Genomic DNA, 20,638 nt, shown 5'->3' with positions numbered 1-20,638 from the left:
CATTACTTCACTGACAACATTATCGAAATCTTTTTGCAAAAATTTAAAGTCTAACTAACTCTTAAAGAAATCTATTCAACAAAATAATAATCAAAACTTTGAACTAAAACTGAGTACTTCCACTAAAATATAGATACCCGTCAAATAAATTCTACAGAAAAACTTGTATTTGGTACATTTGTAGCTAAATCGAAGTAAATGTCTTCATTATTGAGTGATTCCACCCCATTCTATGGTTGTCGTGCGTTATTTGTTTATTCCCATCGTCCCCATTAAGTCATCTCGTGGCGTGGCGTATGGCGTATAGTGCTGGACGAGTGTCCTATAATCCGGTTATTTTGATGTAAATTATGTTTAAATGCAGTGGTTTGATTACAATTATTAAAAACAATAATATATTGAGTCTCGATTAATATATGGTTAAATAAACGGGTAGTTAAATTGTTACCTATACTTAGGTAGGTACGTATCTGTAACATTCAGAGTGACTCACTATAGTATTTTGATCCCCCCTTTAAATTTTTTGTTTTAAGAGTTATAAAAAAAAAGTGAAATGCATAAGTTGAACGATTTTTTATGAAGTTTTCGATAATGATGGTAGAAAAATAAATGAAGTCCAAACAAAATGGCCGCGGATGTAAATTTTGTTAATTTTTTTTTAATTTTTGTTCTGTCTAGTATAGTCATATTGGGTTTGTTTGGTCCATCTTTAACAATAAGCGAGATAATATTAAAAAACGAAATGAAGGGTTTTTATTAAGAAATAAAGAAGACATATTTTGTGATTGTTAGACCTCTTTCAGGCATTTCTGCCTTTTTCCAATTACGTAAGGATTTAGATTTAGTTGTAATATATTTTGACATATTGGACATTGATACGGTCCAAAATGCTTATAGGTATTTTAACTAAATCTCACTGATTAGATCGTGTGAGGCCAATGGACAATATTATATGGTAGGTCGTGACAGTGACAGGTAGGAATGTCATGATAACATTGTTATTGATTGACAGTTTATTATTTAATTAAAGTAACCCTAACCTTCCTCTAGCGACTCCGTGTAGCAAATACGGGACGGATTAGTCAATCTCATTTAATCTACTCTTATAGCTTGGAAAATCCGTAAAAAAACCAGCTACTTAATCTGTTCCTTTCCTTTCCAATTACTATCAATTTAACAATTTGATTTAATTCTACTTTGGAACCTCTACGCTCTTCTCGTGATTTCGCGCATTATTAAAAATATGGGTTTCTACGCTGGCGCCTCCCAGACGCAACAGATAACTGGTGACATGGCCCCGACTCTAAGTGAACTTTTAAAAATACGGTTAAATTTCTCCGAAGGACGACGCTACCTACTTGAAACTCTTAACTTTCGATAATTTGTGTTGACTGAAATATCTTACTTTTTGGCCCATCCGTTCCGAGAACTAACAAATAAATTACAACGCGTCCCGGCTTTTGTTACAATACAATGATATTTAAATTAAAATTTAAAGAGAATATAAAGTGGTGTAAAACCACTTATGATATGAATTAAATAGAAAATATCTTCCTTCAATATAAGGTAAACGTCAGACACATATACAGGGTCGGAAAGTCCCCATGGTTCATCGGCCGTTACGTGAGAGCGATAAAGAAAGTCATAGAAATCCGTGCGATAGAGAAAGATGGCTATAATTAAGGCGTCTAATAGTCACCGCCCATTTCGCCCTTCCACAAATAAGATCCACTTCTTATTTATCTTTCTTTCTCTTTCGCACGGATTTCTATGACTTCCTTTATCGCTCTCACGTAACGGCCGATGGACCATGGGGACTTTCCGACCCTGTATAATTAAGAAAAATTGTATTAACGGCTGTCAAATTTAAATTAAAAATTGTACTTCTATAGCACTGCACAAAACAGTTTAGATTTACAAAGATGGGTACTTTCGTATCAGCAAAATTCGCTTTAAGGTTTTGAGAAAAAAATGCATTGTGCTCTCTGGAGAAAAATGTGTCTTCGACCCTACCCTGGTGGGAAATGAGTGCATCTTCCGTCAGTGCACGTGATGTAGTCCGTTACAAAAAAATAAAAGGACATTAGAAAAACGCGTTTGGAGTATAATGATTCAGACACCACTATTGATAAGGCTTACATTTCAGGGGCATGTTCAGTACGGTATTTTTAAAGCAAAAGATATTCGATTTGGACCGGATTCAAAATTCACTCGACCGGCGACACTGTCTCCTATCTACAGAAAAGTACACAATTTAAAAACATCCATTACATTGCATAACTGCGTCTCGGGCAGCTCTTACTTAAAATTTTTTGCTTCCCGTCCCGAATAAATGTCATAACGTCGAAACGTGTGTAAAGATAGCGCTTGAGAGAACGTAAAATTTTTCCAACAGTCATCCCGAATCTATTTAGGTAGACTTGGCAAGTGGACCACGAGACAGGAGTCTGGTAGAAATCACCTGCAGTCCACCAAGTGCCGACCGGCCAACACAACGACAGGGCCGGTAGTAGAAATTTTAGTGAAATACCTCAAAATCACCATACCCGCCAAAAGTGACATCTTTGACATACAGTGGAATACGGAAATTGTGAGTCGAATTTTCTAAACGTGCCACACTGTTTTTTTTTTTCATTTATGGTAACTAATGGCTAGCCTCATATGATATAATATTACCCTGATTTGGTTCTAATTGACACAATTAATTTATTTAGGATATAATACTAAATAGAAAACACTGCATCACTGTTTATTTGTCTAATTTACTCATTCGATTGTGAAATAATTGCTTCAAAATCTGGGTTTGTACTGATTTATAACTTTTACAATAAAACTTTGTTGATATTGAATGCCATCTTGGAATACTAACTTAATTTTGCACGTGGTTTAGTTTATCTGTGACTTCAGCATTTCGATGAATTTTCTATTAGTCTGTAAAATATTTACATACAAAAAAATGAAGATGATTTGAAGAAAAGGATATCAGAATTCTCCCTACTTTACATATTTAAAAAACAACTTTACAAATAGATTTACAAGCTGATGTATCCTTCAAAATTTGGAATAATATTTAAAAATGATCCGAAGGTCAACACATACTTTGTGTCCCGTTTTTCAGGTTAACACCTCTGGAAATGTGAGAAGGCTGTGAACTTTCCGCAAGCCAATTTTTTTACAAATATTCTACTAATCATTTTATTGATGTCACAAAAGCCTGGCCTACTACGATTTTTTAAAAGGGTCATTTTTATCAAAAAGATAATATTACCAGGCTATTCAACACCCATCAAAATACGCATATACCAAATTTGAACAACAAATGTCTATTGAGTGTTTTTTATGTGGTGCCAAACTTCGAAAAATCAGAACTAAAAATTATAATAAGCAGGTCAAAGATTGCCAAGAAAGTGAAAACAAGTACCAATCGGACAAAGAAAAAATACAGACACAATAAATTTAACACTTTTAATTGAGGCCACAATAAAAATAATAATAATTAACGTACAAAAAATGTAGATAATGAAGTATAAACATTAACTAGTTAAACAAAAAATTGCAAAACACTAAGTAAATTAAATTTTAGTTTTCTCGAACTATGGACTTTTGTGGTTTTATGAAACAAAAAGTTTATAGAAAGGAATTTGGATGACTTAATAAATTGCATAAGACAAGCTTGTGCAGAGATTACTCCACAACAGCTATGTAAATAATTTTTAAATTTAAGAAGAGGATTGGAAAATTGTGTTCGACTGGAAGGTATGGTGGAGAAAACTATTTCATTTAGATTATCGTTTTGCAATTTTTTTGTTTAACAACATAGTATTTATAATTCATTATATTTTTTCTAAGTTATTATTTTTATAATTAATTAATAATAATTATTTAATATAATTAAAAGTTTTAAATGTATAGTGCCTGTATTTTTTTTGCCCGATTGGTATTTGTTATCACTTTCATGGCAATCTTTGACTTGCTTATTATAATTTTTAGTTGTCCGATTTTTTAAAGTTTGGCACCACATAAAAAACACTCAATAGACATTTGTCGTTCAAATTTGGGTATTTTCATGGGTGTTGAATAGCCTGGTCATATTATCTTTTTGATAAAAAAATGTTTAATACTACTTGAAATACTCGAAAAACAACTATTTTAAAAAATCGTAGTAGGCCAGGATTTTGTCCCAGCAATAAAATGATTAGTAGAATATAACCTCCTTTCAGGGTACTATTTGTAAAAAAATGGCTTGCTTTCTCACATTTTCAGAGGTGTCAACCTGAAAAACGGGACACTGTATATGAGTAAAATTAAACTTAACCTAAATTCTTAGTAAGTCACAAATTGTCCTACATTTGAATTGGTGCACCTTTTAAGTTTTTATATAAGTTTGGAAATGAAAAATATTATTATTTTTAGGTAATAGATACCGCACTGATATTATTTTTCTTCTTAAGTACTTAGGATAATGAAAATAAATGTTTTGTTTTGTTAAATGACCACGATAATTGCCAAATTTGCTCACAAATTTAAAAATCAAGGTGTTCTTCATTCTACAAATTAAGAACAGTTACCAGATTCATCTAATTTGCAAAGCTCCTCGAAAATGAATAATCACAGAAATTCAAAACTGATGGTAATTTGAAGAACGGGAAAAATCTGAGTTAAGCCCAATCCACTGAAATAAGAAAACTTGAGGGAACTCTTATCTTTATAATACAATAATAACTGAACTTGTAAGGTCACTTAGTGTATTTTTTTTCTATTTCTGGGTCACTATGTCAGGAACTACCATCTGCACTCTAGTATGAGCATACCGAATTTCTTTTAAATCCAACAAAAATTTTTAAAGATATTTGTTTACCTAAATCATCATTTTAGCCCCAAGAATCTTTTTGGAAATCGAAATAACTTGCAAAATTTCGTAGTTTAACAATTCTCAAGTTTTGAATTTCATTTGCTAAACCGACTGAAAATATTTGACAATCGCTTAAAAATTTGTAACATGATATATCGCCATCTACCAAAATAACTGAAAAAGTAATGAACAATACAAAGCTATATATTTCCTATGAATCTTACTTGTACGACAATATCGTCTTTAAATAAAGTACTATTCAAACTGCAGTTGCCAAAATGCATACTTTCAAATAACCATGCATGATAAACTTGGCAGTGTGTAGGTCAATGAAGAATGCTTGTATTATTTCATGAAAAAAAAAAGATAATTTCACAACCGACTCTTCAAAGATTTTAACTAAATGCACTATTTTTAAATTATATTTCTATAATATTTCTCAATAAGGCACAGTTTAAGTAACCTAAAATTTCGATATTATTTAGGAGTAAGGACTATAAATAAACGATTAATTACTAGGTATACAGGGTGGTCCGAATTTTATGCAGGAAACTTCAAGGGCAGATAGATCTCTTTAAAATAATAGCTGTTTGCCTTATAAACATAGGTATGGAACGGCCTCGTTTTAGAGATACAGGGTGTTGAAGTTGTTAAAAAAAATGATTTTTTATTTATATCTCCGGAATCTATAAACCGGTCTCAATAAAATTTAGTACAGATAATGTATGACAGTAGGCCTTGTATTCCTTAAAATATTAGCTCTAAAGGTTCAACCAGTGGTGTACAACTGGACAGGATCACCCCTTTTTTTATAAAAAAAAAACCTACGCCACTGTCTTTTTACAAATTATTGTAACGGATTTATATTCTAATGCACAAAATACGTAAAATAGGTAACTTGAATTTTTTTCCCAAATTTCACCGTTCTCAAGTTATTCATACCAATACAATCCCCTTGTGGCAGATACTTCTAACCATAATATTACAATAGTATTTATGTTTATGCTTAAAAGTAAGTGCAATTTGTAAGCACTTCAACAAAATTACACTCGTCGCTTTCATCTTTTTGGATTAAAAAACGTCTCGGCAACTCGGGATGAGTAAATCGATTTGAAAAGTTCTACATAAAGATGGTAGAAATCCGTACCATTTACAACCTGTACAAAATTTACTTCCGGAAGATGCAGAGAGACGCCTGAATTTTTATCAGTGGTTGTTAAAGTCTCAACATAATCCAGAATTCTTACTAAAAATACTTTGGATCGATGAAGCTACGTTCAATCCTCATGAAATTCGAACAAGATCTTTTCAAGACGAATTTTCTGTGAAAGTGTGGCTCGCAATAAAGTTTGTGTACCTTTCTTCTTACTACCATCCAAATTCGCAATAATTTATAAACTCTCTAGAAAACCATCTATTTGAATTATTATTTTTAAGCATAAACATAAATATTCTTGTAATATTATGGTTTGAAATGTCTGCCACAAGAAGACTGTATTGGTATAAATAACTTGAGAACGGCAAATCTTAGGGAAAAAATTCAAGTTACCTTTTTTACGTATTTAGTGCATTAGAATATAAATCCGTTACAATATGTTGTAAAAAATACAGTGGCGTAGGTTTTTTTTATAAAAAAAGTGGTGATCCTGTCCAGTTGTACACCACTGGTTGAACCTCTAGAGCTCGTATTTTAGGGAATGTAAGGCCTACTGTCATATATTATTTGTACCAAATTTTATTGAGATCGGTTAATAGATTCCGGAGATATAAACAAAAAATCATTTTTTTTTAACAACTGTAACACCCTGTATCTCTAAAACGAGGCCGTTCTAGACCTATGTTTAGAAGGCAAACACCTATTATTTTAAAGAGATCTATCTACCCTCGAAGTTTCCTGCATAAAATTCGGACCACCCTGTATAGAAGCACGAGAACCCGCAATTTTAATTAAGTACTGGAATTTCAAACATAATATTAATTATTCTATTTATAACAAGTTCATATAAAAAATATTGCTACCTAATTTTGCTTTGGAGAACGGGAGAGTATAAATATCCTTAACAACACGAAATAAAAGCTGAGAATGAATTGTCAGTGTTGCGAGAAACAACTACTCCGAGAGCTATATACTCGCAACACCTAGTGCAACAGCTAGGATCGTTTGTCAGTCAGTTTAACCCACCAGGCACAGACCGGTTTCGGACTTATTAGTCCTCATCAGTGTGTCATAGGTGCGACAACCGACAAACGACCCAGCTGTTCTTCGTCGTATCGTCACGACAAGGAAATACATTGTACGCGGGAACGATACGACAGATGGAGCCATTTGCGCTCACGCGTATAAAAGCTGAGAATAATTAAACAAAAGGAAAATATCAGAATTTACAAAGAAAAACAATTATTTTAAGTAAAAAATGACTTATTCAAGTTACAAAATAAATGAAAAAAATATTCCGCCTCCAGATATTTTCCGCAAAGTATTTGTTAGGGGGTTTGGAGCTTTTAACTTTTTTTTAAAGTAACCTGAACTCCGTGGGAAGGACTGAAAAACTTTTTCCTTACTACAACGTCTATAAATAATTTTGTTCCCGTAAATAGCCTCCGGAAAATATACATTTTAAGCCACCTAGGAGGTGAAATATTTCTTTTAGTCGTTCCTCTCGTGAATGCCTTTTTCGCTGATTAACAGGTTTCAAAGTAAGTCTTAATTCAAATAGACGGATTTCCCTTCAACGCGGTAATTTTTCAGAGCAAGTTTGGAAAGTTTATCAGTTTCTAGAGTTTTCCGGGATGTTTCTTAACCTGAATCATCATTTTTAAGTCGATCAAAATCTTTTAAAAGTTGAACACTTTTTAATTTTAATTATGTCGTTTTGTATAAGATAATTCAGTTTGGTACCATAATTTGGTAACACTTTTTTTATGGAACGTAAAATATGTAACTATTTTAAATAAATAGTAATAAATACTTTCGTCAAAAGTATCAGGCAAGATGTTGAATTTATAAATTTGATTTTGCCTAATTAAAAATAGCTCACAATGAGAAAGTATATAGGCTGTTACAAATTTAAAAATAGTTCAAAATCAGTAGAAATCCCGATTTTTTTTTTGTTAAAATAGTGAAGATTTTGAAATTAAAATACACAGACGTAAACCTAATGAAAGAAAAAACATAGCAAACAAAAATCCGGGTGCCTATACCGATATTGTAAAATTAAAGACATTTTTGAGAAAAAACTGCAGGAATAAAAAGTTTTTATTTTGACCCTATTAACACTTCTAATTCTTTAAGGTAACAAAAGTGTACTAAAATAACTTGATCAAAATGTATTTCCACCCTTGAAGGTATGTATATCCCATTCGCTAGCGCACCCTCTATAAAGTGGATCTTCTCTGTCAATATTTTAAACATTATACTATAGTCTGTTTGGAAATGAAAGAGAGTAATAAAACCCCGAGATAAGAACCGGCCATGGGCGTGGTAATATTTCGTTTCAGGTAATTATCGGGTAATGACAGGGATTGGAAAATCGACTATCTACAGACTTTTAAAGGAAACAAAATATGAACAAGATACTGTAAATCCCCCAAAATCATCTACAGGGAGGTCAAAAGTCGTTATAGATGATTTCTTCAAAAATGTCATTCGCAGAAAAGTACACTCATTTTATTTTAAAAAAGAAATACCAACGCTAAACAAAATTTTAAGTGAACTTTCAGAGGACAACGATTTGCCAAAAATCAGTAGAAGCAAATTATGGGCCGTCTTACGAGAGTTGAATTTTTGCTGGGAAAAGCAGAACAGGAAGTCAGTTCTTATCGATAAAGATGAAATTATTTGTTGGCGAAGATCCTACTTAAGATCAATTAGAAAATTCCGTGACGAAGGGAGGAATATTTATTATCTAGACGAAACTTGGGTCAACGAGGGATATACTGTAACAAAAGTATGGCAAGATAAAAATGTAAAAAGTTTTCGACAAGCATTTTTGGATGGACTTTCAACAGGGTTCAAGGCACCTTCAGGTAAAGGGCGAAGATTAATAGTGACACATATAGGTAGTGCCAGTGGTTTTGTAGATGGCGGTTTACTTTTATTTGAATCTAAAAATACAGGTGACTATCACGAAGACATGAACGCAGATGTTTTCGAAGAGTATTTTACACAGATGTTGGATCTTATTCCTCCGGGGTCTGTAATTGTCATGGATAATGCCAGTTACCATTCACGGCAGACCGAGCGGACGCCTACGACTGCTTGGAGGAAAGCCGATATAATTCAATGGTTATCCGGAAAAAACATTTCTTTTGAAACAAATATGGTGAAAAAGGAACTTTTGACACTTGTCAATCTTAATAAAGATCAGAAAAAATATGTTATCGATGAAATGGCAACAAATCGCCAAATAACGGTACTACGGTTACCACCTTATCACTGTGAACTTAACCCAATCGAATTAGTCTGGGCGCAGGTAAAAGGAGATGTAGCGCGAAATAATACGACGTTTAAATTAAGTGACGTGAAAATTTTGTTAAAAAATTCCTTGGAACGAGTAACTGCAGATAACTGGCAAAGATGTATACATCATGTACAAAAAGAAGAGGAGAAAATGTGGGAACTCGATAATTTAATTGACGTTACTGTGGAACCTATCGTTATCAATCTAGGAGACGAAGATAATTCATCAGAATATTCAGAGGATGAATTTTAATATACCTACTTTTTTATTTTCTTTATTGTACATTTATACAACACTACATTTACTCACCATAATTTGAATTTTCAAAATACATATATTTTTGTGTGGAATAAAAGTCTATTCATTAAATTTAAATAAATATTTTGATAATAATATTGAATAATTTTATTTGAATTACTAAAAACCCTCTTAACCCGGTTATGATGCTTAAAGTAGCCTCATGTTTTGAAATGCTGTTTTTATATTGTTTACTTATAAGAGAAATGGACCGAGAAATTGAAGCGACATAGACAAAGACGGATTGTCGGGGATTAAATTTTAGCTACCTGCTACAATTTAGTACAATCCGATCGCACAAGTTTTTTTAAAAGTACACCTCATCTACACCGAAAATACATAACATAAAAATATTGAATATAAGCACCAGTACTACATTTATTTACGATTTGCATACATAATAAGCTTTTGTTACTCTCTTTCATTTCTAAACAGACTATAGCCACATGTCACCAATGCGACGAAAATAAAAATGGCTTGCAAATTACGCCGGAATTTCAAAGAATCATCTAACACTCACGCCATCTCGCTCTTCACTGTAGAATATGATGCCATATTTAATCACAATTTATTTAGAAGCAGGCCTAGAGATTTTAATATAGCGAATTCTTGGCAACGTTTCAGGTGAATGATTGGAGTATTACATAAACAAAGCACATTCATTTCTCGTAAGTTTTTATTACGGTTCCGATTATCTCATTTACAGACGAATTCTTCAAATAAACACGCAGGAAAACGAACATATTTTATAGTCGGTTTTAGTTTGAAACTTTGAAAAACAAGCTACCACGGTATCACGCTGAAAATTTGATAATTGTTAAATTTAATTCAGTATGATGATAACAATACGATGTAACGAAAATGCCTCAGCTATTTGCTTTTATAATAATTACACTGAGAAAATAGATATTTATTTTCATTTAGGTAATGAACACTACATAAGTAAACATAAGTAAACAGTAGTAATATATACTATGCTAATAGGTGTTGTAGTAGAAGAAAGATCTATGATCAAGCCGTGTGCCATTCTATGCTAACTATACACAATGCTGCTGACTGCCAAAAAAACGTGTGCCATACACTCTAGCAAGCAAAGCGTTAAACTAACTCACACACGTACAAACAACAATGAAATACCCGGCCAACGTCTCTCAACAAAAAATCTGTCACGCCGCGCCAGGCCGATAGGGTAGACATTTGGATGCCGCTAGCTAGATATAGAATAAATTGATCGATGAGAAGCTTCAGATCAGTTAGAAATTATTGTTTTATTAACTTTTGCTGATATTATCACGTACTATACCTATACATTTTATGGTAAGTTCCATGTGACGCATTTAGTGTAGAAAAATAGACATTATCCATTTTTGTTTCATACTATTATGCAAATAGCCGCCCTAACATTTCCAATCTTTGCATATGACAATCAACGTTTCTAAAACATCTATTTCATTTTTAAAAATACTTTTTAGAAAAAAAATACTTTTTAGAATTCTAGGCTTCCATTGCACCTTTGTTTTATATCTGTCATTATTCTTTTTAATTAAAACATCCAAAAAGGTCATTGTTTAAAAAAATATTGTTTATTGTTATTATTATTTTTAAAAATGTATTATCCTTTTCCGTTTCTATATTTTAAACGACAAGAGATAATACAGAGAATCACAAAATATTTCTAACGAATTCAGAAAATTTGTTCTAACAAATCTCAACAAATACCAAACAGCGTTTTTCGGTATCAGAAATCTATGTTTACAAAAGCTATCTAATCCCATAGATAATGTTCTTTATAGTCTATGTCTATAGGGTGCATATTTCATCTAGCAGTGAATACCAGCAATACTCATTTTTTATTTTGGATGATTCACTGACACACACAAAAAAAAGTTGTCCGTACTGTTTAGGATATTAGTTTTAAATTATTAGTTTAGTTATAGTCTGTTTAGAAATGAAAGAGAGTAATAAAAGCTTATTATGTATGCAAATCGTAAATAAATGTAGTACTGGTGCTTCTATTCAATATTTTTATATTATGTATTATCGGCATAGATGAGGTGTACTTTTAAAAAAACTTTGTGTGACCGGGTTGTACTAAATTGTAGCAGGTAGCTAAAATTTAATCCCCGACAATCCGTCTTTGTCTATGCCGCTTCAATTTCTCGGTCCATTTCTCTTATAAGTAAACAATATAAAAACAGCATTTCAAAACATGAGGCTACTTTAAGCATCATAACCGGGTTAAGAGGGTTTTTAGTAATTCAAATAAAATTATTCAATATTATTATCAAAATATTTATTTAAATTTAATGAATAGACTTTTATTCCACACAAAAATATATGTATTTTGAAAATTCAAATTATGGTGAGTAAATGTAGTGTTGTATAAATGTACAATAAAGAAAATAAAAAAGTAGGTATATTAAAATTCATCCTCTGAATATTCTGATGAATTATCTTCGTCTCCTAGATTGATAACGATAGGTTCCACAGTAACGTCAATTAAATTATCGAGTTCCCACTTTTCCACGATGTCGTCAACACTGTTGGTAGGATTTTGGTGTTTCAATGCATTAAATACATTTAATATAATAATCTTCTCATTCTGAGACAACGGACATCTTTTCACGCGTTTAGCAGGTACGTAATCTGATAAGTTCGACATTTTACCCAAACAATATTATATCAACTGGCATAATAGTCACTAAACACAAGTCGAATTTTACTCTACTGCACTAACACGTCTTCGTATATTCAACTCTAAGACTGGATTGATCTGTCACAATACACTGGCTCCTGCCCTATGATGTATCCAGTAAAATATACTAATGTACACCCATTACCTGTTAGCATTAGTGTTACCCGATAATTACCTGAAACGAAATATTACCACGCCCAAGCTGGTTCTTATCTCGGAGTTTTATTACTCTCTTTCATTTCCAAACAGACTATAGTAGGAAAATAGTTGTAACTTGTAGCATTATTACTTTAATCCTTTTTCGTTTGCTATAACTTTAATTTGCGCGGATATACCACCCAAACGAATTATTTTGTCGCAACTGCGCAAAACGAAGATCAAAAAACCTAGAAGACCTGGTGGTGTGGTGTTTTATTGTTGTTATCGTTATTTTTGAAGAGAAATCGTTGTTAACCCCCAAATTGCAGAAAATTGAAACCAGTGGTAAGTTGTGACATTATTCTCGTTTGTTTGGGTGTTCACCTAAGAATTTCCCGGAAATACAGTCTTTATCAATTCGCGCAGATAATTCTTTTAATTTTGAATTATATATACATTTTCATGACATATGTTATCCGTAGTAATTTTTGCCTCACGATGCCTTTGCTGATCACGAGTCCGGTGTCAGAATTGAGTTATCACATCACAGGAAATTCCTAACGTCAAAAAACAGATCAAAAGTAGCAAAAATTCACGAAAAAGTGCTAGGAAAAATACAGATATTTTTTTCTATTTTCAAATGTTCATTTATATGGTTAAGACCCCGCCTAACGAGAATCCGCGATCAGAATTGATGGTTCTTTTTCTAACCTCAAAAAAAAGGTCAGATATCACGAATTTTCAAAAAATAATAGATTTGCGCCAAATTTGGTAGACGGGAGTTTTCGGGGTCGCTAATCACGGATCCGAGGTTAATTTTGCAAAATTCAAGATGGCGGATCCAAGATGGCCGACCAAATTTTCAAAAAATAACAGATTCGCGCCAAATTTTGTATACGGGGATTTTATCTGACCATTTTTTTTGCAAGCAAAGCAAATATCTAACTCTAAGTCAGTTTCATAACGAAAGGCAAAAAGCAGAGTTTTTGTGTGTTTAGGCAAAGCTAAATTTCTCAAATCAAGTCTTTGACTTTTGGTCTAAGGGGTTATTTATTAAAGAAAATAGATAAAAACAACACCACAACTTCCTTGCTACGTCTGACGATGGCTGATACCTACTTAATAAATGTAACAGATCCGCACCGTGCCGTACGGAGAGAATTTAGATAGTCCGAAGTTCATTTTCCATTCAGTAAGGGGCGCAATATATCTTGCAGCGGCGGCTTTTTGCAGTTTCGTTAACGGATTTTTCAGCCCGCGGGAAGCATAGGTGGGAGTCTTGATATTCGGAACGTACAACACAACAAACTACCGCTGCAATTGATAAGTTCGCGCCGCTATAGCAGAATTTAAAAACATATCCGCAGGGCACCAAATAGAAGAGTCTCTTTGCCGCAGATGTTCCATTTGTATTTCCGAAACATTCGTCTAATGGGAAATACGGGAAGTGCAGAAGCAACAATGAAAGGTATTGTTGTCAGCTGTAAGCGGTGTTCCAAATTATTAAAAAGTTATCAAAAGTCTCACAAAGGAAACGGATGTAGGAATGGAATCCTTTAAAACATAATGTGTAGTACGAAGTACGCTCTGTATTGGAAATATTTTAGACTATCTCGATGGGCGGAACAAGAAATTTTCAATGGGGCATTAAATGTACGATCTTCCTTTTAATTATACCAAAATAAATATAATCATTAGTTTATTTGTCGGTATATGAATTGAATTTCTTTGTCTAAGCGACGATTCAATTTAATTTTAAGTCATCTTCAGGACTAGAAGAAGAGATACAAACATTCAGACTATTTACAAACAATTATTGTTAGAAAACATATCACTCATATTATAATACAAAGTCCTCCGCCGCGTCTGTCTGTCTGTTCGCGATAAACTCAAAAACTACTGCATCGATTTCATGCTGTTTTCACCAATGGATAGAGTGGTTCTCGAGGAAGGTTATAGTATATAATTTGTTAAGTTTTTATATACATTAACGATATTTGTTGGAGGTGTCGGAAAAAATAAGCCGTCTGAGAGCTTTCAACGAAAACGCTGACTAAACCCTTTGAGGTATAACAAAATAATGTATGGTAATGTATCTTATATAGGTCTACAGAAAAGTCCGCGATGGCATATGTCTATCTGTTAAGGATAACATACTATATCCATTTTAATACTTTAAAAAATGGGCAATTATAAAGCGGTAATTGGAAAGCTATTTACACAAATACGGTATTAATCCTTATCATTTTAAATACGTTAGTTGGCTTGAGCATTTCATGAAGATTATTTTTTCCCTTTACACCATGCAAATTAAATGAATACCTTAGGAGATATAGCAAAATCAAAATAATGCGCAACGAAATTAATTTCGTGTCGCCGTGATTCGACCGGGCCGCGCGGGCGCCCCGTGACCCCGCGCCTCGCGTCCGAGCCGGGGGGGTCCGAAAGTTTATGTAGTGTATCAATGTATGGTGGAATTGTGTATCTTATATATGCCTACAGAAAAGTCCGCGATGGCATATGTCTATATGTTAAAGATAACATACTACCTATATCCATTTTAATACTTTAAAAAATTGGCAATTATAAAGCGGTAATGTAAAAGCTATTTACACAAATACGGTATTAATCCTTATCATTTTAAATAAGTTAGAGGCTTTAAGCATTTCATGCACATTATTTTACTCTTTTACACCATATAATTTAAATGAATATCTTAGGAGTAATCGCAAAAAAATTACGGACGCGAGAATAAAATTCAAGCGCCTCGCTTCGCTTGATGCGATCGCCGACCCTCCCCCCGCACCGTCTTGCCTACTGTTTAGCTAATAAGCCGAACGATAACGCGCGCGTGATCCTTTAATAAACTGACTTGGAGCGAATGGAGGTGACGACTGACGACTGTGTTTTCTTTCTGGGTGTTGTTGGAAAGTTATAATTGCGTTCGATATTTTAAGGTCACATTTTTGTTTTGTATTTGTTGTCTTTAGGTAGTCGGAACATACATAGATACTTGCAAACATACTTTTATTTCATTGGGTTTTAATAATTTGTTTGTTTTTTTCTTATTGTGAATCATTTAAAACTTCATAGTCGCATTTTTGTTTCGTGTTTGTTTTCTTTAGGTAGTTAGATACCTAACTACTTACTTATTATTTAAAATGATAGTCCTGAACATAGGTACTTTAATTTAATTCGTTTTGTTTTCACATTGTTGGTATTTACCTACTCTTATATTGTTTTAAATTTAAAGGTTTTGCATTTTTAGTTTTGAGTTCGTTTGTTGTCTTTAGGTATATAGATATATCGTGAATTATTTTAAAATTAATATTAGGGTCGCATTAGATGAAAGATGATTGATTTTTTGTTTGTTACGATTTAACTCAAAAACTATTCAACCAATTTTACAGAAAGCTACATCTCCTCGGAGTAACATAGGCTATTTTATATTTGCCCGTGCGAAGCCGGGGCGGGTTGCTAGTTGTATATAAATAAAACCACGATACTTTAAAACGTAAAAACAAAATAATAAGTAAGCATATTTACTTTTAAAAAAATGTGACAAATGCTAATTTAGCATTATAGTTCTGTCATCCAAGATTCAGAAACGGCGTTTCCAAGAAAAAAATGTAAAAGTTTTTTTCTCACCTGTTCTATGTTTTTTGAGGTGCTGAATCCGAATCTGAGGTTTGCCACCTCGCCAGGCATCGGCTTCACAAGGAAAATTGCAAAAAACTTACGGCACTTTTTTCAGTTTTTTAACTATAATTCGAACACTAAGCGTTTTTTGAGTATAACTATGATATACCAAATTAAAGTAGACAAAATTTGCTACAAATACGTATAATAACTCTAAAGTCTGGACAATCCATAATGTTGTTAGATCGTGTTGAAAAAAAATGGCATTTCTTGACTTTCCGCTTAAAAAGTTCGGATTCGGATTTAACACCCCAAAAAAACATAGAACCGGTGAGAAAAAAACTTCTACATTTTTTTTTCTGGAAAAAACCTTTGCTTACTGGATTATTAACTTAGAGAGGGTTTTCTGAAAAATTTATATATTGAAACTCATCATGCCTTTGAGATGGAAAGAATAAAGAATATTCGTAGGTATAATACATATGCGCTTCTTTGATCTGTCTAGTCCCTGAAAATTCCAATGTTTTCTTTTTCCAAAAGTTTTAACGCTTAGGTTTACTAGAAGTTTTGTGATATTTTGCGATGTACCTATTATCACCAGACAGTTTGGTTTGTAACATCCTTTATGGGAGACCTTGTATAAAATACTGATTTAATACTGACCTGACCTACCAATTTGTAACACACTTTATACCTACACTGTGTTCCTAAATGGGGTACCGCACACTTTTTTATTGTTGATTTTTCGAGAAAAAGTTATTCTTGACCAAAAGTTTTGCTTACATACAGGGAGTTCAAAAAATTTCAAAATGTGAAATTTTACCTAAGCAAAGTGCCTTTAATTTTTGTTTTCGTTAAAAACTGTAGTTAACGAAATTGTTTCAGAACTCAAGAAATACGAGGTTTAGTAAAAAAATAAGTCATCACATTTTCTAAATAAGAAGACGTGATTTTCAACTATCTTACTTAAAACAGACAGAAACTGTAAAAAATAAGTACCTAAACTGTTACTTCAAATTTAATAAAATATAAAAATAGCTTGGTCGAACAATTTCCGGGTTGGTTGCCACGTCATCCGTTTAGGTTTCTTGACGTTTACTTCCTCGAAGTAACTCTGAAAGTTTTCGAGTTTTTGAAAAGAGTGATATATCTCGAAACGTTAAGAAACCCACTACCAACGACGTGGCAATCGGCCCAGAAATTGTTCTATCATTTACAACTGCCACTCTAGCCTGCAAACCGAATAAAAGTTCTAATTAAAAAAATTACAAATTAGAACTGGAATTAACAACAACAACGAAGTAAGTCCTGTTCAACTTGTAAATCTCCAAGTAATACACATTTTTCTAATCTTTTTCTAAATTCCTTGTACACAGACCAAATAATTTCTTCGTGTATAGTGGCCACAACTTCCTGGAATTTTTTGCTTAAGTAAATCAATGTTATCGTCAAAATCGTTTGAATACACTTTTTGCTTTAGGTATCCCTGTAAGAAATAATTTAATGGGGATAAGTCGGGTGCTCGTGTAGGTCAAGGTATTGATCCATAGCGTCTGATCCACTTTTTCCGAAAGTGAACGCCAAGCTAGTTTCTCATTACTGAAATTATGAATGTTCAGGGCATCAATCTTGTTGAAATATTTGTTTTCTTCTGAACTCTAAATTTTCGCTGTCTAGTTCGCCAAAACAAAATTATTGAGAATTTCCAAGTACGAATTTTGATTAAGATTTTCTTCCAAAAAGTAATGACCAATTATTTTATGATACATTATGCCACATCAGACATTTGTTTTTTAAAATTTATAATCAATTGATAATTTGGATTATCTTTAGCCCAGTATCTGCAATTTTGAGAGGAAACCACGCCATTAGTTGTGAATGTTGATTCCTCAATAAATAAAATATTGTGGTGGAAGAATCTATTTTCAATCAGTTTCTCGTCCATTGTTAAACAAAAGTCCAAACGACTAGATTTTGTCATATCTGTTTTCCGTGCTTTTCCTGAGTGACATATTTGGATTGTCTTGTACAGAGTCCGCATTTCTTAGGGAAAATTTAACATTTTGTTTTTCTCGAAAAATCAACAATAAAAAGTTTACAAGAGTGAAGTACCCCTTCTGAGGATACACCGTATATTAAATATATAAAAATTAGATGCGCGCTATTTAGTACAGTCATTGAAGCTGAAAATCAGCTGTAACCTCCGAATTCTTTGAAACTGCATGGATTTGCATGAAAATTTAGAATAAGGCTCATCTTAGGCTGAAGTTCAAAAGTGACATAGGCCCGACTGAAGCTTTTTGTTTTTTAGGGGTAAAAACTACCCCTAAGTGAAAAAAATTGAAAAAATTAAGTTTTAAGCATTTTATTGCTAAAAATCTTGTTCAAGCACAAAGATTAAATAATGTTCCATGTTCTCGAACATGTTTTATGATATATTTGATCTTTTCGACCCTTTATTTAACCCTTAAAAACTACCCCTATGCAAAAAAATAATAATAAAAAATTACTATTTTAGATTTGGAATTATTAAATCGTGCAATTATTTAAAATAAAAGTTACCATATAGCTAATAAAAGAATTTTTCCCTTTCAACGCCTAAGAACCACCCCTGTATTGACAAAAATGATAAAAAATTACTTTATAAAAGCTTGGAATGCTTTAACGGTGCAATTATTTAAAATAAAAATTCCCTCATTGTTTATGAAAGAATTTGTATCTCATAACACTTTTCAACCCTTATAAATCACCCCTGTGCTAGAAAAATGATAAAAAATTACGTTTTAAATCTTGGAATGCTATAATTGTGCAATAATTTAAAATAAAAATTCCTTTATATTGTTTATGAAAGAATATTGAACATTTGCCATTTTCAACTCTTATAAACTACCCTTTTACCAATATTAATGTAAAATATTTTTATTATAATCGATTGTTAAATATAATCAATCATAAAAAAATTGCTACACTGCATATAAATAATTTACTTATTTTATTTGTATAATATAATATATAATATATAAAAATGAGAAAGGTTATTTTGTTCCGAAAATATATCATTGTTTTTTTACCATAACTCGGTTAATTTTGAAGCTATAGTATCCTACAAAAATGCATTTTAAACATAATTTCAAGAGCTGTAAGATCGTTTGCACATAAAACCTTTTAAGTCGTTCGTTTTTTAAGAAAGGATCGAAGGGCTCGAGACAGGTCATTTTTTCACTAAAATGGATACTTCAAGTGGCGATATCTTCTTTATTTTTTATGCTATAGGAATAAAAAAAGCAAAATATTTGTTGAAAAAAAAGCTACATTTGTTGTCTATCATTTTTTACGTATCTTTCATAGTTTCAGAGTTGTTATATAAATAAGGCAATTTTTTTTTGAATAATGAAAAATAGATACGTTTTCAACTTTTACAGTACATTATTCTAAAAATACGCATTCTAAACCGGTCTAACTTCAGGATCGTTTGAAAAACAATAAAACAAAACTAATTGTAATGGGTCTACGACTAATTTTAATTCTGATGGAAATGGTACAGCGTTTACTGCTCATTTTTCCTTAAAAAATATGAGCCACCCATCTGTTTTTGATGATAACTCCTTCAATTTTGCTCTAATCAACTTTTAAAGATCATTTTGAAGATCTTTTTGAGTACTACAAAAAACTCCTGGAGCGTTATACACGTAAAATTAATCCTTTTTCCGTTATTTGACGTTGAATACATCGATTCGAGTATTCCCTCTCAAAACAAGTGCCCTTCCACTAACCATATTTCGCTTTGTATAGGACGTAGAACACTTTTAAAAAACGATTTTTTCCACGGTCGGGAGTAGAAATCAGTTTCTATGACATCAAAATTAAAACAGAAGTAGTCGATTATTCCCAAGGGAGTATAATGCTCCCAAGGGAGTTTACATTATGGAGAACGTTTTTCATGCAAAAAAAGATAACATTGAAATTATTTATTGACATTTAAATTAAATGTTACATTTGTACAATTTTCAAAATTAATATTAGAAGGAATATTACTTTCGCTTACATTTACGGTTTGTGTGATTGCGCTAGTAATGGTACCTACTAAAACCTGATTAGCAGTTTGGGTCTTATTTTCAATGGAGTTCTCGACATAACCCTCAGCGACTGTCGTTGATTTCCAACCAGCATGACGCTTTATTGTCGTGATATCCACACCAGCATCTGCCAGTAATGTCGCTGAAGATCTTCGTAAGCAGTGACCAGTATAACATGCAGCATCAGGTAATTTTAAATACGAAGCTACTACACTCGGAATTTTTCCCATGGTATTCTTGCCAACTGGCTGCGAACTACATTTTCCTGCTTTGTAGTACAAAAAAAGGCGCTTATGCTTGACGTGGGGAGGACGAAGGGACAGGTATTTTCGAAACAATTCAAGCATATTTCCCACATCGGTAACCACAAAGGTTCGTGGAATCTTTGTCTTAGTGTTTGGAATTTTTACAATCAAGGAAGAGCCTACATCCTCAATATCATCTACAGTTAAATTGACTAGTTCATCAGTTCGACAAGCTC

At 32.5% G+C, this 20,638-nt stretch overlaps 1 protein-coding gene across 1 annotated transcript in view; it reads left to right on the top strand.

Moving 5' to 3' along the window:
• The first annotated feature begins 2,484 nt into the window (after positions 1-2,484).
• LOC108905818 (RING finger protein nhl-1) overlaps positions 2,485-20,638 on the top strand; it is a 99,014-nt gene continuing 80,860 nt past the window's right edge. Inside the window, exon 1 of the mRNA XM_018708845.1 lies at positions 2,485-2,590. The gene's annotated coding sequence lies outside the window, so the exon portion shown is untranslated. The remainder of the gene's footprint in view (positions 2,591-20,638) is intronic.

This window comes from Anoplophora glabripennis, unplaced genomic scaffold, assembly GCF_000390285.2.
Source record: "Anoplophora glabripennis isolate ALB-LARVAE unplaced genomic scaffold, Agla_2.0 scaffold164, whole genome shotgun sequence".
In the NCBI taxonomy this organism is placed as follows: domain Eukaryota; kingdom Metazoa; phylum Arthropoda; class Insecta; order Coleoptera; family Cerambycidae; genus Anoplophora; species Anoplophora glabripennis.
Note: the sequence above shows the minus strand (reverse complement) of the source record. Positions and strands in the feature narration are given on the sequence as shown.